General features: G+C 32.6%; 1 protein-coding gene across 1 annotated transcript in view; it reads left to right on the forward strand.

Moving 5' to 3' along the window:
* Positions 1-4,862, forward strand: part of LOC143252143 (uncharacterized) — a 44,734-nt gene extending 39,872 nt beyond the window's left edge. Inside the window, exon 12 of the mRNA XM_076503832.1 lies at positions 45-4,862. The gene's annotated coding sequence lies outside the window, so the exon portion shown is untranslated. The remainder of the gene's footprint in view (positions 1-44) is intronic.
* The last annotated feature ends 7,911 nt before the right edge of the window (positions 4,863-12,773 follow it).

A 12,773-nucleotide genomic window follows, 5' to 3' on the forward strand; every position in this document is an offset into this window, starting at 1 on the left:
TACTTTCATTTCAACTAATTTTTACATGTTTTTACAACCTTTAGAAACCATGGAACATCCTAAAGACCATGTGACCATGATGCAAATTGATTGTCAGGTAATGAACACTAAGTTAGTGTATATAAAAGAATCAGCCATCCCAGCACACATGTGGCAGAAAGAGAATTATACCAGTTTTGAATCGTCCCTTTCTCAACCTTCTAGTAGAGATAGTAATATTGAACAAAGATACAGAGCTCAAAAAGGCATCAGAATAAAACAAACTGATAATTTTAAATCAAGAAACAGGAGACCGTAACGTGGAATCTTTCAAGCATAAAAGTTTTTCAAGTAAACTGCTGATTGACCAGTGAAAAAAACAAAACTACCAAATATCACCAGTACTACAGTTGGAAGATATGGTAGTTCATTCTTATTTTCTTAAGGATTCAACATTTTTGTTTTGATGAATCATCAGTTTGAAGTAAAATCTGTGTACTTGGGGATTTTTGTTCATAAACTAATTTGTTTCATCAATCTTTCTTTTTACTGTAGAAAAAAAGCTGTGTTTTGAGAAAGCCATCATTTACTATACAATTCTGACATTTAAAAAGCAACAATATTCAATGTACAATAACAAGGTCCTTCAGTTTTCTGATGCTTTCTTCTAATCTAAATAACAATGATCTTACATTTTATGCATTCTATGAACTACAGCTTTCTGACACCATTGTGTAGTATGATAATAGACATTATTTCATGAAGTTCTATTTACGTGGTAGACATTTACTGTTTTTTTAAGTATCTGTTCTGTAGTTTGGAGAGAGATGCTTGGTGGACTGGTTTTTAAACAAAGCTTTCCAGTATCTTAATTTGTTTTTAGAATTCTGAATAGAGGTTTGAAACCATTAGAAAATCTGGCATCTGAATTCACAATAGTTTTCAGGCTATGAGGGAGTAAACCCATATCCCCATCTGAAATCCCATAAAAAAACACAACAGTGACTACCCTATGTTGCACAATCTGAGACTTGACTCAGGAGAGCTCATTGGAGCTTACTTGTTGATGTAAGGTAGCTAAGAGCATGAACACTTCTACTGTTTCAAACAAGAGGAGAAGAGATTGGCCAACTCTTTAAACTCCATATATTCATGTTCAAACACTGTTGAGTGTTGTTGTTTTGGTATTAAAATGTGCCTTTTTTTTTTTTATCTGAGGTTCACAGAATTGAACTTATCATCATAGTAAATCATTTTTGGTTGTAATGTGAATATTGGGAACTGTGACCCCCAATTCCCCAAATTTGGTCTCACTGGTTCGCAGACTTGATGGTTAAATTATTTTGGTCAGACATGTTTTTATTCCCATTATGAAATTAAGCATAGATCGAGTTTTTGAGTTATTTATTGGCTCGATAAAGAGACCTATTAAACACAAATTATATAAACGTAGGTGATTCTCAATACCTGAAAAATTCTTTATAAATTTCATTATAATGACAAATATTCATTGTCAGGTTTTCTCTAATTGTTAATTTTACCACACACACACGCACAAAAATAAAATAAACATTATATTGCACTACTTATTAAGATCTTAGAAAAACACACAAGTTCATGAAGTCTTGATTGATAGATTAAAATAAAATTAATATAATTTGAGTGCTTTTTGAAAGGTCCATGTTTTGAAAACACATTATAGTGCTTGTTAAGAATCATCCTTTTAAATTGACACTTGATATTAGAAGTTATTTCATTAGAAAAGATAGTTACATAAGAGTGCAGATGTTTTAACTGTTATCACCAAATATTGTTTATAGATAGGTAAAGAAATAAGCAGTAACTGTGTTGTACTTGTGATGTAATTGTTTGTCAATTCAATTTGTTTTTTTTGTAATATCCTTTTGAAAAACTTTCATTTATGTATTTTTTGTGCAGAGAGTTACAATTTATCAGTAAGGTACATATAGTAATTTGTTTAATATAACAACTGTGCATTTACTTACTTTTCATATTAAAAATAAAAATATTTCATAACTTACACATTGATAAGAAAAAAATCCTCTATAAATAGGTAAATGAACTATATAAAACAAAGTTCAGTATCCAGAATTATTTATAATCTCAAAATATTACTGTGTAAGTTTCAGTTCTTGTCTTATTGCAATACTTTCTCTGTATTATTCAAAACAATCTCAGTTTACTGGAGATGAAAGTGTGGAATATTTGTTAATTTGTAGCTGGCTACAGTATTATTGAAACTGAATCAGTGTAACATACAGGTTCTATTTCTGCCTGTTGTGTGCCAAAAAAAAATGTAACTAGAGGTTTTATGGCACATTATTGTAGAAAATGTGTGGATCTACCTTCATCAGATTTATTTTTCATGTCAAATTTCAAAACATTTTTTCTAATCTTATTTTTGGTTTTGTTTTCTTAGAAATTAATTAAGGGATTTATAAATTTTGTATTTTAAACATAGCTCTCTTCAAATATTTTCAAATTTCATTAAATAGAAATACACTTGATTGTCATGTGTATACATTTTTTTCTTAATGTGACATATTTAGAGGACATGTTGCATAACATTGCTTTAAACTTGATATTGGCTATTTTTTTAATTCTTTGTTTTTAATAGTTTGTTGGATTTGTAATTAAAACTTCACTTCTAAAGTACTTGTTTCATAATGTTTGAGTTTTTCGTATTGTACCCGTTGTGAAATGAAAACTTTAAACCTGCATCAGTAATTGTAAGTTTTTTCATTGTTTCACTAGTTTTTAGGAAGAACATAGAAAAGCAGGTTTACTTATGAAAAGTTTACAAATTTATAATAGTATTGTTGGAACTGCATAGTCATTATATGTTTGTTGAAAATAGTTATTTGATAAAATGTTTCATTTCTTTTAAGCTTTAAAAGCAAAAACATAAATATGCAACAATGTATTTTCCTCATAACACAATGGGCATTTCTTTTCTTTGCATTTTTTATTCTATTTTAAATTTTCAAGTTATGCTTAGCAGTATAATACTAGAACTTTAGTATTTTATTTCACAGCATTTATCAGATGTGTCACAGCTTCAGCTAACTTGTGTGTTTTTTCGCTGGGATTTTATCAAGTATTTAACTGATATACCAAAATAGATGTGGTTAATTGTTATTTATGGCTCAGACATGTTTAATTAGTTGTTATAGTAATATAAAAACTGTGTATTGTAAAGTTATATTACAAAATTAAAGGTAATAATGAAGGGGGTAATTTAAATATTATACCAGCGATGGATGAATGTAAAATTACATGCTCAGAAAGGGTACATTTGTCTTCAGTTGGTGAGATGAATATCACAAAGAATCATTATCATTGTACACAAAATGTTTGATAATCAGTTGAATAGAACATCTGCAAATTTCTATGTGATTCATGAAGTAGGTTGCACATTTTTCTAAGAAAACAAAATTTATTCCCACCAAATATCTAATATTTTTTTCTTAGTGATATTGAATATAAGGTAATATTCATGTAAATAAACAAAATTATTTGTATCATTAGTTAAAGATGAAAATTCTATTGTAACTGTAGTGTATATGATTTTCATTTTGTATTAAAGATTTACACGTGACGTGTTTCTTGTGCAGCACCAATATTGTGTTAGTTATTCATAACAACAGCGTAGGTAATGGAAAAACCCTGTTTGTGTTAGTGAGTTTGCTGTCATGATCTTTAAACCATATCAAAATTTTAATTTTGTTATTAATATCTGTTCTTTGAAAGTAATATATATATATATATATATATATATATATATATACATATATGAATAGTAATTTTTGTGAAATTTTTTTTCTATTATCAGTAAAGAAAGTTTAATTTGTTTTATTTGTGCATGTGTTGGCTGTATCCATTTTCTTTTGTATTAAAAACTAACTTGCAGCAGGCCTTTGTTATATAGGTGTTATATATAATTTCTTTTTGTGTTTTTGATGTTTTAGTGGTGAAAAATTGAAAGTGGACAAACATTACCATATTAATCAGTCAGCAACATATAATAGAATGAAAATAATAGATACCGTAAAGAACATCCAGTATTTCCAAATCTTTTTGGCCATTTTAGTCAGTGCTCTGTTTATGTTATCAAAAGTGATCTAGACTTGATTTTTTTTTTTGGCTCATCAGGAATACAAGTTTCTTTTATAAAATGTTAAGTACATTTTTCTGAGCCCCTTATGACTCAGAGGTAAGCCTGAGGGATCATAACACTACAATGGAGCTTGGACACCTATGGTGGACAGAGCACCGATGGCCAGTTGTGTAGCTTTTTGTTTAACAACAACAAAAGTTTCCTTGAATCAATTTGTAAACTTGTTACAAATTTTATAGTTTGTGTTTATATTTGAAGATGTACCTAATGATATATTGCTCATTACTGGCTTGTGTATCATTCAATAACTAATATCTTGCACATAACAGCATGATTATTTTTAGTCTGACTGATTAGCCGAGTACTTGTTCTTTGGGGTTTTCTTTTGAATTGCAATATTTCATTTATACATAAAGAAGAGTTAGCCTGTGAGTGGATTATTAAATCAAAGTAGGTTTTATTTACCTAGAAACTAAAGTAAGTTTGATACTATGGACAGTACATTGGAATGTGAAATTCTAGTCTTCTGTGATTGTGAATCTAATGTTGTGTGGGACATTTGTGAGTGTGACTTTGTTCAACACCTGTTCATACCACTTACTCACTTTGTTACTGGCAAAGAAGTGATGATTTAAGGGTTTTTAAATTTGTTTACTATTGAAGCTGTACACTTGATAGTGTATCCAAATATATTTGTATGTAAACCATTGTTTAAACATTTTAATAAAGATTGAGAAACATACCTAGTTATGGTTGTGTATGAAGTAAGCACTCAGTCATCCCTAAATTAGCAGTGTAAGACTAGAGGGAAGGCCAACTAATCATCACCACCTCTTGCCAACTTTTAGGCTACTTTTTTACCAACAAATAGTGAGATTGACCATTACATTACAGTGCCTCCATCACTGAAAGGGCAAGCGCATTTGAGTGATGGGGACTCGAACCTATGACTCCCAGATTTTGAATCAAACTCTCTAACTACCTAGTCATGTTGGGCATCTTACCTACTTGACAGTGACATTTGTTGGAAATTTTCATTTGTCGTTAAATCTTAAAAAGATTAGTTACTTAGATGGTGAAGATGCTTAATGAAGGTTACAGTTACGACAGAAAGTGTCCGTACACCTGCGTTGTAATTTTTCCCTCATAAATTAAGTATCATGATTAGGATAATGAAAGTATATTGTTTTTTAAATATTGTACTAACACACATCTACATAAATTTTTATGTAAACTGAATAACAAATAAACTGTTTATAAACAAATAACCACACATAGGAGGGACAAAGTGTTCGTGCATCTACTTTAATGGTCAGTTGTGTAGCCTTTCAGGTAAATTACTTGGTGCAATATCTCCTCATAGCCTTCCATGATGGTCTGACAGTACTCGACTGGTATTTTCTTCCATTCTTCTTTACAGAAGGCCTCCAACTCTTGCAATTTTTTCAGATGATGCTGATGAACCCTGATCTTCAACTCATGCCAAACATTTTCAATTGGGTTGAGATTGGGTGACTATGATGAGCACTCCAGAATGCAACCAGGATTGCACATATTTCAATGTGTGCTTAGGGTCATTATCGTGCTGAAAGATCCAATGACGCCCAAGCCGCAAGTTCCGAGCATCATTTTTGATATAAGTGCCTAATATATCAACGTATTCTTCTTTTTTCATGATTCCGTTAAAGCAGTGAAAGCTGCCTACATCAGAAGAGCTGAAGGAACCCTATAGCATGATCGAGCCACCTCCATGTTTAACTGTAGGAACGGTGTTTTTTGGAAGATTTCATTCCCCCTTCTTACAGAAAATATAGCAAACATCATTGTGGCCAAAAAGCTCGATTTTAGTCTTGTCTGACCAAAGAATACTCTTCCAATAGGTAAAGGGTTTATCTACCTGCTTTCTTGCATACCTCAATCGTGCTTCTAAATGAACAGGCTTTAAATATGGAGTTCTACGAGGACGGCATGCTTTTAACCCAGAAGAGCGTAACATGTTTGTAACTGTAGAGGTGCTTAATTCAATCCCAGTTTCTGTATATCATTCTGTGTTAAACGAGGGTTCCAACTGACTTCTCTGAGAACCTTCTCTTGGTTCTCTATGGAATTTTAGTGGGGCGTCCGGATCGAGGGAGGTTAGCAGTTGATCCTGTAAGCTTAAACTTGGCAATTATGCTTTTAACAGTAGATTTGGCACATTAAGTTATGTAGCAATACTGGAAAGAGACACACGAGACTTGTATTTTACAATAATTCAGTTTTTTTAAATCACTGGACAGTTGTTTCCTGTATGCCATGATGTCCAAGCAGATAATGACGGAGAATGTGCTAAATTGCCGGAAGTACATTTTTTGCTGGCTAAATTCCAATAATTATGAACTCAGTATTTAGTTCTGGAATGGTATAATGTAGTTTTTGCCAAATAAAAAAAATGTTTAGAGGAATATCAGTTTTTTCTCACGTTCTGAACTGTTCAAACACTTTCTCCTATTTTTGGTTATTTGTTTATAAACAGTTTATTTGTCGTTTAATTTACATAAAAATTTATTTAGATGTGTGTTAGCATAATACTTATAATACACTGTACTTCTATTAGCCTAATTGTGATACTTTTCAAGTAATGAGCAAAAAACCACTCGGAACGCAGGGGTACGAACACTTTCTGACATGACTGTACATATATATATTTAAAATTTTTAAGAGTAACGTAATATAATAGAAGATATTGTAGTTTAAAATCACACTTGCACAAGCATTGTAGTTTAACATGGAGAAGTAAAATTACAAGTAACTATCTGATGTCATGTCTCATGTTGCTCTACCATCATTGCCAAGCAATAAACTAAATTTCTAGATCTATGTTCTAAAAAGAATTTTCTTTATGATATTCTCTGATGTAGCAATAAAGTTTTGAAACTAAATGAAAAAGATAATTGTAATGGTCAGCTCTACCATTGGATTAGAGTGGCTTAAAAGTTAAAGGTGGGTGATATTGACTAGCTGTTCTTTTTTGAGTCTATCGCTTCTAAATTAGAAATGGCTAACACAGATAGCATTTGAGTATATTTGTGTGAAATTGAGCAAAACGAACAAACAAAATCCATTGCTTATTGGTAATACAGAAGATCAATCCAAGTGTTGGCAATGGTTGCCTTCCCTTCAGTTGACAATTCAGAATGAAGGATGAAAACCTTAATAGCTTTTCCATTAACAAATCAAATAAAAATACTGGGATTAATTCACCTTAAAGTTTAGATCCATTGTTCTTTGTTGTACACCTTTTGTTGTTATACCTGTGCCAGCATTCCCCCTTATCATTATTTTTGGAGTACTATAGGCCCAATGTGACAATTCTTGAACAAGTAAAAAAAACAGGAAAATGTTGAAACCCAAAGTTAGTGGTCCATAAGAACTTGGAAGAAAATGTAGTTCATGCCTTTACTGGTACTTGTAGCAGAAAGGATAAAATGCCTTAAAATTTTCATATCACTCTACTAAATATCATGATATGAAACAAACATAATACATCATGTATATTAATTTGGCACTTAGAAGTACTTACTAGGGAAAGCTTTATTAACATTTGTATATACATGTATTACATATATTTCATTATTCAGTTATTTTATAGTTGCAATAACGGAAAAGAAGAATTCATGAGGGCTGGGTAATAGACGTCACATCACGCAAGTAGAGACGGCATAGAAAACTGGATCAAATGATGAATGATTATTTACACTTGGAAACAAACACCGTGGAGCGTGAGCATGTCAAACTACGTTTGGAGTAAATTTGTGCCAAATAAACACTGTGACAAGGAAAGGATAACTCGTTTGCTGAAAAGGTTTCATTGAACTAAGTGTATGGATTATATATTGATTGAAAGAACAATAATCATTATGGCACTCGTAGAGCAACATCAAGAAGAATGTTTGTTATTAATGCTAATTTCTGATTGTCATCAAAATGTATGTCACATCCTTGCCTGAGTTTATCATTTAGGATTAAGCTCAACTTTTAAATACTCGGTGCCATTTGTGATATGGCTGTGAATACAAATGTGGCATTAAAAATAATATAGGTAGAGAGGGAGAATTGGAGTCGTATTGAGTACCACACAATCTGGTGTGGTATTTCCTTTTGTGAAACAACTTCAAATAACAGGAAGAAAACAATGTTAAGCAAAATAAAACCAATATTTATTTATTGATAAGTCAGAAAAAGAGCAAGCAAAACATCAGATGCAATCAGCTGAGAGACGTCTAGTAGTTATCTACAATTTTACCTATGAACAAACTACAGTCTTTTATAATAATTGTACAGGTAAGTTAAGGAAAGTAATGAACGGGTGAAAAACTTTTAGCAAGTCTGTTTGAAGACAACATAACTAAAAGAATCAGTAATTTGATTTTACAAAATAAAAGCTCAAAATGAAAATGCTTAGTAAACTTCAACTTTGATTGGTCAGAAGTTCAGATTGAAGCATTGATTTGAATTTTGTAATGGTACCAACACAATTATAATACTATTACCTTGATCAAATGTCTCCCCTACACCCTGTAAAGGTTCCCATGCTTATATACTTGTGAAATCCCTTAATCTGCATGATTTAACATATCAAATTAAGTAAGACAACGGATACTCCAAGTTTGATTTTGGTATGATACATTGGCTACCTTCAGTATATTTCTCTTCTATATATTTTTACCCACACATGAACATTTCGACTCAACTCAAGCAGAAATATTCTCTACAAAATACCAAAATCAATAGCTAAGTTATGTTTCTTCTCTACTCCAGTGTGAGCCATCATTACTTTGAGCTCTTCAGTGAGAAACTGCACTACCTGCAAAATATTTTGCAAATTAAACTATTTTTTCACAACATCAATGAAACTATCGGTTACAATGTATCCTTGAATGATGTTTGAAGACCCAGTTTTTTACAATTCACTTCATATATGTTCATCCTTAACATTTGTATCAAATTCTTTATCATATTGATATGCTGTCTGATGGTTATGTTCTCTTACAATTGATTCACATATTTAATAAAACACTCATTGATGACTCTAATGTTTGTATACATATGGAATACTACACACACACACACATATATAATGCTATAAAATCATATATGTATATCAATAACATAGCCTTTCAGTATTCAGATGCATTAGAAAAACTGGCAATCATCTTTAGTTCTATCAATTAAAAAAAATTATATAGGTGTTTCTAGCTGTACATATAGGTTGGTTTGTCTGCTCCACAGATACTTCACTACTAAACACACAGAAAGTTTGAGTGACTATTGCAAAACAAAATATAGCACTGTTGAAAACTGTTCAATAGCTCAGAAAGTACGTATGGTATTCATTTGCACTGGTGTCTAACAGAGAAGTCTAAAGTATCTAACAAATGCAGATTCCAGGCTCTATGAAAAGAATAAATCAGATTGAAGTAGCAAAGGAAAAACAAGTAAATCTGAGTGAATGCAGTCTTTATTTACAATACCGAGTTTTTGTTGAAATAACTTACCAGCATCTACCTGTTAGAAGTGAGGCATGAACAAGAGCTTGATACCAGAGCTGCAACAAGAACTGAAAGCTTTAGAAGCCCAAAACAATGAGAAATTGTAAATGTTCCACTTTTATTGACAGACCAAATTTTGAGTGCGATATCCCATAATCTTTAGGTTGTGTACTTCAACCAAACCACTAATCTTCATCAAATTCAAACGATCCAAAGCTAATTTGTTCAGGTTTATCACCTGTTTAAAGAGGCTTCCATTATAGAAGTCTCTGAAGAGACATACATGCTAGCTTGAGATAATGAGGCATGATTCGTAGAAGTTTATACAGAGAAGCATACATGCTAGCTTGACATAAAGAGGCATCCTTCCTAGAAATCTATTAGAGAAACATACATGCTAGATGCTAGCTTGAGATAAAGAGGCATCCTTCTCAGAAGTCTATACAGAGAAACATACATGCTAGCTTGAAATGAAAAAGCATCCTTCCTAGAAGTCTATACAGAGAAACATACGTGCTAGCTTGAGATAAAGAAGCATCCTTCCTAGAAGTCTATAGAGAAACATACGTGCTAGCTTGAGATAAAGAAGCATCCTTCCCAGAAGTCTACACAGAGAAACATACGTGCTAGCTTGAGATAAAGAAGCATCCTTCCTAGAAGTCTATACAGAGAAACATACGTGCTAGCTTGAGATAAAGAAGCATCCTTCCTAGAAGTCTATACAGAGAAACATACGTGCTAGCTTGAGATAAAGAAGCATCCTTCCTAGAAGTCTATAGAGAGAAACATACGTGCTAGCTTGAGATAAAGAAGCATCCTTCCTAGAAGTCTATAGAAAGAAACATACGTGCTAGCTTGAGATAAAGAAGCATCCTTCCTAGAAGTCTATACAGTGAAACATACAACTCTCTTGAGACTTAAGAACAACGTTTTGAGCGTTTAATTTTCATCTTTGTAAATGGCGTATTATACATGTGTATTCTTGTAACATTCTTCCAAAACGATTGTAAGTACATGTGGAAACTGCATAGAAATTCAAAAAGATTACAAAAATATGCCCAAATATAGATGCACTCCAATTAATTATAGAAGAGTAAAAATAGATCTTTCAAATATTGTATAAAGGTCACAATGCTTAGTTTAATTTTTGGACTACTAACAATTATATCCAATCATATGAAGTGTTAATATTCTAGGATTTATATCTACAAAGATCAGCTGCTCTAATTGTTTAATGATGCAACAGTCATCATTCTATATTCTATAAACAATCTAGCACAAAACACTGCTTGGAAGTTTAGATGTAAAGACTGCTACTTTCATCCTAACTGCTTAAATCTCAACTATATCAATCAGCATGAACTGATCATCAGAACTGTCTCCTTCACTAGCATTTCCTCATCTGACTCCTTCTCAGACTGTCAAATAAATATGTTTAGGATATTTTTTTCCTCATTAGCCAAGTCCAAACAAAATGAAAAAGTGATATTACTATTTTGTGACTAATCACTCTTAATTTCTCATTTTTTGGTTAGAACAATATATTTGACTGATGGAAATGGTCAATGTGTTCATAAACATAACATGAGTGATGTAGTGCATAGCTTGAGGGACTGAGTTCTCAGAGGATAAGATGAAGGTTAATCTTATTAGGACAAATTTGCTTCTGGTATGTACCAGGGCCGTACCAGATTCATGATGGTTTTTTTTTCCTTCATTGCTTGATATCTATTTTCCTAGATTACAATATTTCCTTTTTGATAGCATGCAAATTCATGCACTTCAACTAATACAGGCCAGAAACACTGCGTATATTATTGTATACACTGTGGTACATTTCCTCTAAGATATGGACCATACATCAACTCTACTAAACCACCAGACTGGAGGTGATACAATAAATATACATCTTAAACACGCTCAACTTATTGCAGAACTCAGAAAGTAACCAATCATTTAAATTAGTCTGTTGGTTCACGTTTGTTACTTCAGGTGTTCCAACTTGGATCACCTCTTGTTTACCTGATTATTAAGCAATGGATTGTTCTAGCATGCATAAATAAAATACTTAACCCACTTAATAAAATAATCTATAATAATCAACAAACATTAATCACCTTCTTCAGTCCCTAATCAGAATTAAATCAAAATGATTTTGTTTTAATGATCCTTTATTCTTGCCCAGGCGAAACTTGTCCTTGTAATTAGGGAAATTAATCAGGAAGGTAGATGTTCTCATTTTGATGGAATTTCAACTAAAAATTAGTTATTAAAGAAAAAAAAGTCAGCTACACACGAAGAAAGAGGTAATTAAAGAGGCTAGCATTCACGAGAGAATGTAAAATGTCACGCGATCCTAACATGGCCAATTCTGTTTGTTTTGTTTTTGAATTTCGCACAAAGCTACTCGAGGGCTATCTGTGTTAGCCGTTCCTAATTTAGCAGTGTAAGACTAGAGGGAAGGTAGCTAGTCACCACCACCCACCGCCAACTCTTGGGCTACTCTTTTACCAACGAATAGTGGGATTGACCGTCACATTATAACGCCCCATTATAAAACTGAAAGGGCGAGCACGTTTGGTGTAATGAGAATTTGAACCCGCGACCCTCGGATTACAAGTCGAGTGCCTTAATCACATGGCCATGCCGGCCCTAATCTACTCTGAATAACGTTTTAAAATGAAAACATGTTAACAGTTCTCCTGGACTGAAACCGAATATTATTCTTATACGTTTTTTTTTATTCATATATGTATAAAGACCCAATATGGCCACGTGGTTAAGGTATTCGACTCGTAATCTGAGGGTCGAGGGTTCGAATCCCTGTCACACCAAACATGCTCGCCCTTTCAGCCGTGGCGGCACTATAAAGTGGCGGTAAATCCCACTATTCGTTGGTAAAAGAGTAGCCCAAGAGCTGGCGGTGGGTGGTGATATCTAGCTGCCTTCCCTCTAGTCTTACACTGCTAAATTAGGGACGGCAAGCACAGATAGCCCTCGAGTAGCTTTGTGCGAAATTCAAAACAATATATGTACAGGAAAGAGATAAAGATAACTTGTAATGCCGTTTTTATTTGTTTTGAAAAAACACAACTTCAAAAAGTTCGTCTTATTCACAACGAAGT

The sequence above is a fragment of the Tachypleus tridentatus genome, chromosome 6 (genome assembly GCF_004210375.1).
Source record: "Tachypleus tridentatus isolate NWPU-2018 chromosome 6, ASM421037v1, whole genome shotgun sequence".
In the NCBI taxonomy this organism is placed as follows: Eukaryota; Metazoa; Arthropoda; class Merostomata; order Xiphosura; family Limulidae; genus Tachypleus; species Tachypleus tridentatus.